The sequence below is a fragment of the Notamacropus eugenii genome, chromosome 7 (genome assembly GCF_028372415.1).
Source record: "Notamacropus eugenii isolate mMacEug1 chromosome 7, mMacEug1.pri_v2, whole genome shotgun sequence".
Classification (NCBI taxonomy): Eukaryota; Metazoa; Chordata; class Mammalia; order Diprotodontia; family Macropodidae; genus Notamacropus; species Notamacropus eugenii.
In genome coordinates, this window is record NC_092878.1 from 6,395,364 (window position 1) to 6,403,576 (window position 8,213).

Consider the following 8,213-nt stretch of genomic DNA (forward strand, 5'->3'; position numbering starts at 1 on the left):
TATATGTATCCTCTCCATTATCCTTTGATCACCTGCAATTTTCATTCCTTGCAGACTGGGGTGTTCCATGATACACAACCATACACCATTGCTGGGAGGGAGAACACTTAGATTAAAATAGAAGCCATCTTTGAATATGGGCACAGTCTTGAGATCCTGAAAAACTCTGTGCTATTTTCCAAATGCACCTCAGTCTACTTTCTTCTCTCTTCCTCTCCTCTTCCAATTCTGGGCCCCGCTCATCTTCCACTTGCACTGTCTAAGATATACAGATACTCACTCACTCACTCATATACACACATAGACCAGCTCTATGAACCAACCATCCAACTGAATGCCATTGTTGGATAATGGGCATTTTTCATCCAGTTGATTTTCCTATTTGAATTGTTAGGCTGATTTCTTTTGAATAGTCTCAGATATCAATCAACTAGGAAGCTTAGTAAAAAATTCTGAAACTTGATGCAAAAAGCACAAAGTCATTCACAAACAGGTGTACCTGGAAGACAGACCCTGCCTTCTACTGAGCATCCTTTCAGATGGATTTCATGTAGATCATCCTAGAATCACTGGTGGCTTCTATCTCCCAATTTTATACATTTCTTGATAGTAACAATCACAGAGCTTTCTCTGTGGCTGCATTGGCCAAGGAAGTCTAATCTCAACATATAAATGAGAGACTCCTTACAATTACAGTTCTTTCTGCACTTTAGAAACCTTCCTCCACACACCTGTCAAATGGGTTTTCCTAAAGCACAGATCTGACCACGGCACTTTCCCCCACCCCCATCTCAAATGGCTCCCAGTTACCTTGACAATCAAATATCTCTTTCATCTGACATTTTCCCAGACATATTACATATTATTTCCCTCCACATGCTTTACAATACAGCCATACTGCCCTCCTTATTGGTTTTCACACAACAAACTTCATATCCTATCTTCATCCCTTTACAGTAGTGGTTCCTCCTGTCTGGGTGCTCTCCCCTCACCTTCCATGCCCCTCTCCCACTTAAATCTCTTCTCTCTGTTTTGTGTGTGTGTTATGCTTACATATATAGAGAGACAGAGAGACAGAAAGAGAAAGAAGTGAACATACTAATTAACAAACATTTATTAGGCACCTACTATATGCCTGGTATTGTGCTAAGCAATGGCATAGGAAAAGAGAAAAAAAATTTCCCCTAAAGCTCACATTCTAATGGCAGAGATAGCATATATGTGTGTATAGATATGTATATCTATACACACTATATATACACATATATATCAACATATATACATACATGCATAAATATCATAACTATTTCATGCTTTTATATCTGTGTGTATGTTACACACACACACAAACACACACGCCATTGCTAGCATCAGCACCATTATATCATGTTTCTGCCATATAGTATATGTGTGTGTGTGTGTGTGTGTGTGTGTGTAGATTATATACTATGTAAAGATATACATAGAAAATATACACATACAAAACAGATACAAGGCATTTGTATAGTATAATATCTTATTTATATGGTATAATACGTTTAGCGCAAATGCATACATGCTATCTCTTTCATTAGAAAAGGAGCTCCATGAGGGGAAGAATTTTTTTCTATCTTTGTATCTTCATGTTTAGCACACATACAATAGGTGCTTAATAATTATTTGCAAATTAACTGAGGTTCTCTTTTAACAACAGAACTTTCTAATTTTAGAAGGCTAAAAAATCCTTGAAAACATAGGTCAGAAAAGGGTTACAAATAATCAACCCATGTAGAGGTGATTTTATTATAAGGATTCACGCCTTTCATGCCTTAACAAGTGATAAGCTTGTACTTTTATATCATTTTATTGCAAAAAGGGGAGAAAAAATGCTTCTTAGAAAGCATCTGGTGCAACTATTAGACACGGGGCCCAGATTTAGCTAAATCACGTGTTTGCCTTTGTGGAAAAAAAAAAATGTAGCAATAACATGTGTAGTTCACCAAAGAATGAATCTGGGTCTTTCTGTTTTCTGTCAAGTGGAACTGCAGGCTATAAAGTTCTTTAATTTCTTTCTTCTCCTTTTCAAAATATACGGTATTCTCAAAGTCCAGTCTGAGTGGCGTCTGGGCAGCTCCTTCTAATTCCATCACTCAAGTGGTTTAATAATCAAGCTGGAAGAGGTTTCATTGGAGTCTATGTTAAGGTTAGGGTGATTCCCCAATAAAAAAATGCCCACAGTTACCTCTGCCCCAACGATGACTTTTTTGCAAATGTGCCACCCCCCCAAAAAAAAAAATTGGTTGAGGGAGGGGCTTGGCCCAGGTTGGTAAACCAAAGAAACTTCCTGTTCTGGATGTTAACTTTAGTTACCCAAACCAGACAATGATGCCAGTAGCGTGGAAGAAAAAATTGCTACAGCCAGCTGTGCTGTTCACAGTCGGATGAATTCTGTGTAGCTCCAAATGGTTATGGAGCCAGTAGCCTGTTGTGGCCAAGGACAGGATGATGGATGATATACATACTGTGTCCAAGTCGAAAGAATGGCAGAAGTTCACTTCAGGGTTGTTAAAATGCTAATCTGGGTTAGTTAACAAAAGCCTAATGGAAAAGAAAAGTTTGAGAAAGAAGGACACCTCATGTGCTATATACTGTGTCCCCGGATTTGATTTCACTGCTTCCATAAACCCTTGCTTTTGAAAATAAAGACAATCTAGCCGTTTTCCCATTTGACCAAATGGAAGTAACTCAATTTTAGCTGCGCTACCACTGTTGTCAGTCTGAGGAAGGAAACTCAAGACTGTCAGTACCCACAGCAATTGACGATGGTATTGTCAGGTTGCTGCAGTAATATGATTTTCATTTCTTACATATGACATGGGAGCAGATCAGAACACACTTTCTTCTGAATTGGAAGCTGGCAGCTGTTCTCAAAACAAGCAACAACTTAATAAAGATGGCTCAGATTTTAACTCTAAATATACTAGCTTAGGAGGGGCTGGGAAAAGAGAGTACACCTGTTTTAACAACCATCATAATGAAAGCAACACTGTATAACTTTTACTAGCAAGGGCTGAAAACTTCAAGGAGCCTGCGAGGTAGACATTATTATCCCCATTTTATGGATGAATATGCTGAGGCCAATGCTCAAAACATAAAACTTCTAGATCTTCCTAACTCCAAATCCAGGAAGTCCACTGGATTGGTCCTCTACGTTCTTAATCTTGTTTTCATTCTATTCTGAGATAAAATACTCATGTGATTCAAAAGGAAGATAGGTGTGTACTTTGTACTTAAGTGATGTGATCACCAATTCTTGATGAAGGGCTCTTTCATCTGACGCCACTATCTAGCACAATGCCTTTGAGGCTGATGGATCCGATGCCCTCCAACTCCCCTTCTCCCCTTCCTCCTCTTATAAAGACAAACATCCTCCAATGTCTAGTCATAAAGAACATTAATTTACAGAAGCCTGGCACAGTGCCTAAAGGAGAAAGCCTTGGAGTCAGGAAGACTTGGCTTTCCAGGATCACTGGACAAGTTGAGGCTGTTTGACTGTAGGCAAGTCATTTTACATCTCAGACCCCTACCAACTGCTTAAAACTTGCAAATCAGTTGCCAGTTTGAATTAATAGAGCGAGCTTCCTTATACTGGTTTCCATTCACTGATGAAAAACATAGGTACCGACTATCTATCTATCTATCTATCTATCTATCTATCTATCTATCTATCTATCTATCCATCCATCCTTCTGTCTATCTGTCTTTACATACACACACACACATACACACACACATTCATAAAACAAAAAGATACAATTTTAACTTGTCATGATTAGGCTGAAGCTGTCTTTCTGAAGAAAGACACAGTCTTTTATGTATTTCCATATACATAATCCGATTTTCTACCAGAAGCCTTTCTTAATGCCCCTTAGCACCTTCTGTGGATTATTTCTAATTTCTCCCATCCAGATCTTGTTTGAACATAGAAGTTTGCATGTTGTCTTCTCCATCAGACTTTAAACTCATTGGGACCCAGGGTTACTTTGGCCTTTCTTTGGATTCCCAGTGCCAGGCACACAGCAGGTCCTTAATAAACACTTAATGATTGATTGATTACATGTAATATTCCATATGTAATGCAGAAACTAATCTAATGTTTTTCTCTTCCTGCTTATCGAAAAATCATATATTTTCCTCAAGAACAATAACTAAGCTACTTAAGAGCACGTGCTTTCCAAGGATTATCCCTACCAATTTACAGTAATAAACAGTAATAGTGAGAATCTTTTGATGGAAGTTTCTGGGGTTCAGTTTATAGAGTTTTGTGCATTTTAAGTAATAGATCCCAAAGACTATAGCAGAGGGAGAGCTTCAGTCATACAGACTGTGGGCATAATAACCCACTAAATACAGATAAAGAGACTAACAGATCCAGAGAAGGGCGATCACACGCTCTCATCCCAGTTCAGAGCATAAACTTCTTATGGTTCTGGGATACCTAAACTGTAATCATTCCAAGGACTAAGGAGTTTACTGCTGTCATCTCAGATCATTCTACCAATAAGGAAATGTCCAGATGGTCCAGTGGTGAGGGGGGAGGAGAAGGGAAGCAACCTTAAATCAAATGAGAACTACCTATTAGATGATAGAGCAGTCACTATATTCTTGGCACACACTTCTTCATCACTGAATGGTTTTGGAGGATGATGTGAACTACCTTGCATCCTTACTAGAAACAAGCGTACGGCAGTGATATCCTACAGGATTTAAAAAAAAAAAAGAAAAGGATACTTGTCTAAAGTAACTAAAGATACAAGCAGAAGTGACTGGTCTCCTAAATAAAACGTTTGGAAATCTGAAGTTTACCTCCTGTCTGTCCTTCTCAAAGTACCTTCCCTTTGAGGGAGGTTTGGGAGACACTCTAGAAACAATTCAAAGCATAGATTCTACACAAGTCTTTTCTCCCCATCACCTAACTATATGAAATTTGCTGTAAAAGGTTTAAATTAATGCAATAGAGACCAAAATCTAAGAGCTCAAGGACCAAGTTCTATTTATCTAAGCCAGAGTAAATGTTTATATACTATGCCTGTCACTCATTATATTAAACTTGACTACATACAACTTAATTTGCTGAATTAGGTACATACTCTAAGGAGGTGGGTATTTTTTTTTTTCCTCCGGCATGAATAAAGCAGCATAAAATTGCATTTTTTCACAGCACAAAAGAGCAGCAAACCTTCTCACACTGAGCTTCCTGGGATAAGATTCCTCGAGAAGGAAGGAGTCTTAAAGAACCCTCTCTACAAATATTTTTCCTAGGCTTATATTTGCCCAGAAGTTTTAGAACATATTTCATGAAGACCCAAAAAACTGAAATGAGGGAAGAGCCAACTTTATTATCCAAAAGGTAGAAGATATTCAAAGAGCTGATATTTTCTCTTAAAAATAAAACTCAGGATTCTTGGCAGGAAAAGACAGCTTCAGAAAATGTCACGGCAGTTTTGAAATCTCAGAATTTTTATAGATCAACTAAGGTAATCTCCTCATTTTACAGATAAAAAAACTGAGCTACGCCCACCCCCAGCCCAGCAAGAGACTTGTCCAAAGTCATAGATACTTTGTGTCAATGCCATGATTTTTAAACTTGGGTTTCCTGGCTCACCAATCCTTTTTCCACGCCATACTATTGTAAAGACCCAAGATATAACTATGTATCTGCATGTGGATATACACACATACTTTAAAAATACAGAAAGGGTTCAGTCCATTCCCCCTCCCCCCCCATCTACACATTTATAATGATAATGTGCCCTCCTTCCAAGCAAAGAAGCCACTGCTGACCTACTGTCAGTAGGTCATGGACTTGGAGACGTTTTTCCATAAGTGGGAATGAACTTGCCCTGAACCATCCACACTCCCCTATCCAATCCTGCCTGGGACCAACTGCACACTCTCACTGCTTCTAAAAGCAGCGCTCTAAGTCGCACCCCACCTCCCCCCTTCCTCTTTTTGGCTTTTGGTGAGAGTACTACTGGGTGGTCGGAGTACTACGCAGTACATAGCACTGCTGATAAGCTGATGGCCATAGGGACTGGTCAAAATGATTTTCTGAAAGGATCCCACACTCATTTTTTCCCCTCTCGCTCCATGACATTTATCTCTTAAGTCCAGGCTTATTTTCAATCACCTGACAGCAACGGTTCTGGGAGTCCATTTGCGAGGAATCTTTCAAACCCAGGGCTCATCTACACCTCCAAGTCCTCTCTGACCTTTCATTTCAATCCAAGGGTTATAAATAATAGAGGAGCCTTATTTAAGTCCTTCCAAACTACCCAGGGCGAGCTGCTGTATCGGTTTCTGCAGAGCTGTAACAAATAGATAATCGCCGTAAAGAAAGGGGAAGAAAGTTTTCCTACCTTGCAGTGCCCATCACCCTCCCCGGGTCTTCCCCCCACCCCTGCGCCTTCGGAAGCAGAGGCGGCTCCAGGCAGGAGGACGCCCCTCTCCTCCGCGGAGGGACTCATGCAAAATTGAGCCTCCTTATTTGTTTCCATCCATAATTGATGGGGAGATCGCAGCCCAGCCGAGGCCCCGTCCGGGAGCTTCTGGCAATCACTGCGGGCAGAACAAAGCCCCGAAAGTTACGGAGGAGCGGGGAAGGGGTGGGCTGGGGTGGCCAGGCACCGAGGAGGCCGCCGCAGGACGGGGAGGGAGGGGGGCAGCGCCCCCGGTCCCCCAGGGGGTCTCTTGGGCCTCGGGGGTCGGGGCTCCGGGAGCCGTCGGGAGCCAGGGCTGCGGCGCTCGGGCCGCACGGACGCGGAGCCCCCGTCGGGGGGCCGGGCAGCCGAGCTCCCTCCCGGGCTGCAGGCTGGCCGCCGACCCGGGGCTTGGCGGAGGCTCCTGAGTCCGTGCGCCCCTCCGTCCTCCAGCCTGCGGCTCCGAGCCGGACCGTCTGGGAGCCCGGCCCTGGCTCTCAGTCCATCGCTGGAGGAACCATCCGTGCCCAGGCACCCCAAAGAACCCCAGTGCGACTGACGGCGGAGCGGGGGGCAACGCAGACCCAACCGTGGCCAAGCAACTTTTCCCCCTCTTTCTGCCTTTCATTTTGGGGGGGTACTCCCCGGTCCAAGTCCCCCCCAAACCTCAAGCGAAGCGGAGGAGCTGGCCACAGGCGGGCATCCATAACCTCCCCTGCTCCGACTCGGTGTGTCCCTGGCACGCCAGGCTGCCAGGGTCCCCCGTCCTCTCTCCATGCACACACACACGCACACACGCACACGCACACGCACACACACACACACACACACACACACACACACACGCGAAGACAGAGGCACGGCTGCGATCCGGGATTTGGGGGTCCCCCACCCCCTTTCTGGACAGCGGCAAAGGCAGCGCTTACCTCATGGGGGGAGACTGGCAAGGGAGCTGGAAACCCACCAGGGTGAGAAAAGAACGTGGAAGGGGGGCCAGCGATCCGCGCTTCCCAGGGTTTGGGCTCCTCGGTAGAACCCCGAAACTCGCCAGCAGCCCAGGGAGCCGCGGGACGGAGCGAGAGGAAAACAAACCCCAGCTCGGCAAATGGGGTAACTCGATCCATCTCCAGTCACTCCATCCGGAGAGCCAGGCGGCAGCTCTGCCCGCCCAACAATCAGACAGCTCGGAGGCTCGGGTCCCACCCCCGAGCACGAACCGACGCAGGCCGCCTCCGAAGGGCCCCCTCCCCTGGTCCCGCCCCCGGCCCGCCCCTTGGCCGCGCCCCCTCGGACCGGCCCCCCGCTGACCCTCCTCCGGCCCCCGGCCTCGCCTCCCCTCCCCACCTCCGCCCCAGGCTCCTGGCAGCCGCGGGCACACCTCCGTCCTCTCCGGGCTGCGGTCCTGCGTTCTCCCGGCTCCCCGCTCTGTATTCAGGGTTCTACTCCAGGCATCCTAAAGGACAAACCAGCCCTGCCTGGCGGATCTGCATGCGCAGTGGTCGGATAAAGTTCTGCCCGGCTGGGGGATGTGTTTCCCCTTCCCCTCCTGGGCTGAGGGACATTTTTAACCCACACAGCCACCCCCAGCTGTCACCCCCCAAACACATACACACTGTCTCTTTATAACCACTAAGCAAAACAGCTGGGAAGAGGCCATCAAACATGGCTTTATCTTTCTAAAATACAGAAATTGCCTCCTAAAAATCCCATTTCTACTTTGAATGAAAGTCGTTCAGTACAGTATAATTTTGCAGG

The 8,213-nt window shown here is 45.0% G+C and overlaps 1 protein-coding gene across 12 annotated transcripts in view; it reads right to left on the bottom strand.

The window, feature by feature from the left end:
- Positions 1-7,656, bottom strand: part of SEMA6D (semaphorin 6D) — a 64,440-nt gene extending 56,784 nt beyond the window's left edge. For 6 of the 12 annotated variants that reach the window (XM_072623865.1, XM_072623860.1, XM_072623859.1 and 3 more), the window contains exon 1: positions 7,385-7,655. The gene's annotated coding sequence lies outside the window, so the exon portion shown is untranslated. Of the gene's footprint in view, positions 1-6,169; positions 6,348-7,384 lie in introns of all 12 variants that reach the window. The other 6 variants (XM_072623856.1, XM_072623858.1, XM_072623861.1 and 3 more) reach the window with 2 other exon arrangements.
- Between the last annotated feature and the right edge of the window lie 557 nt (positions 7,657-8,213).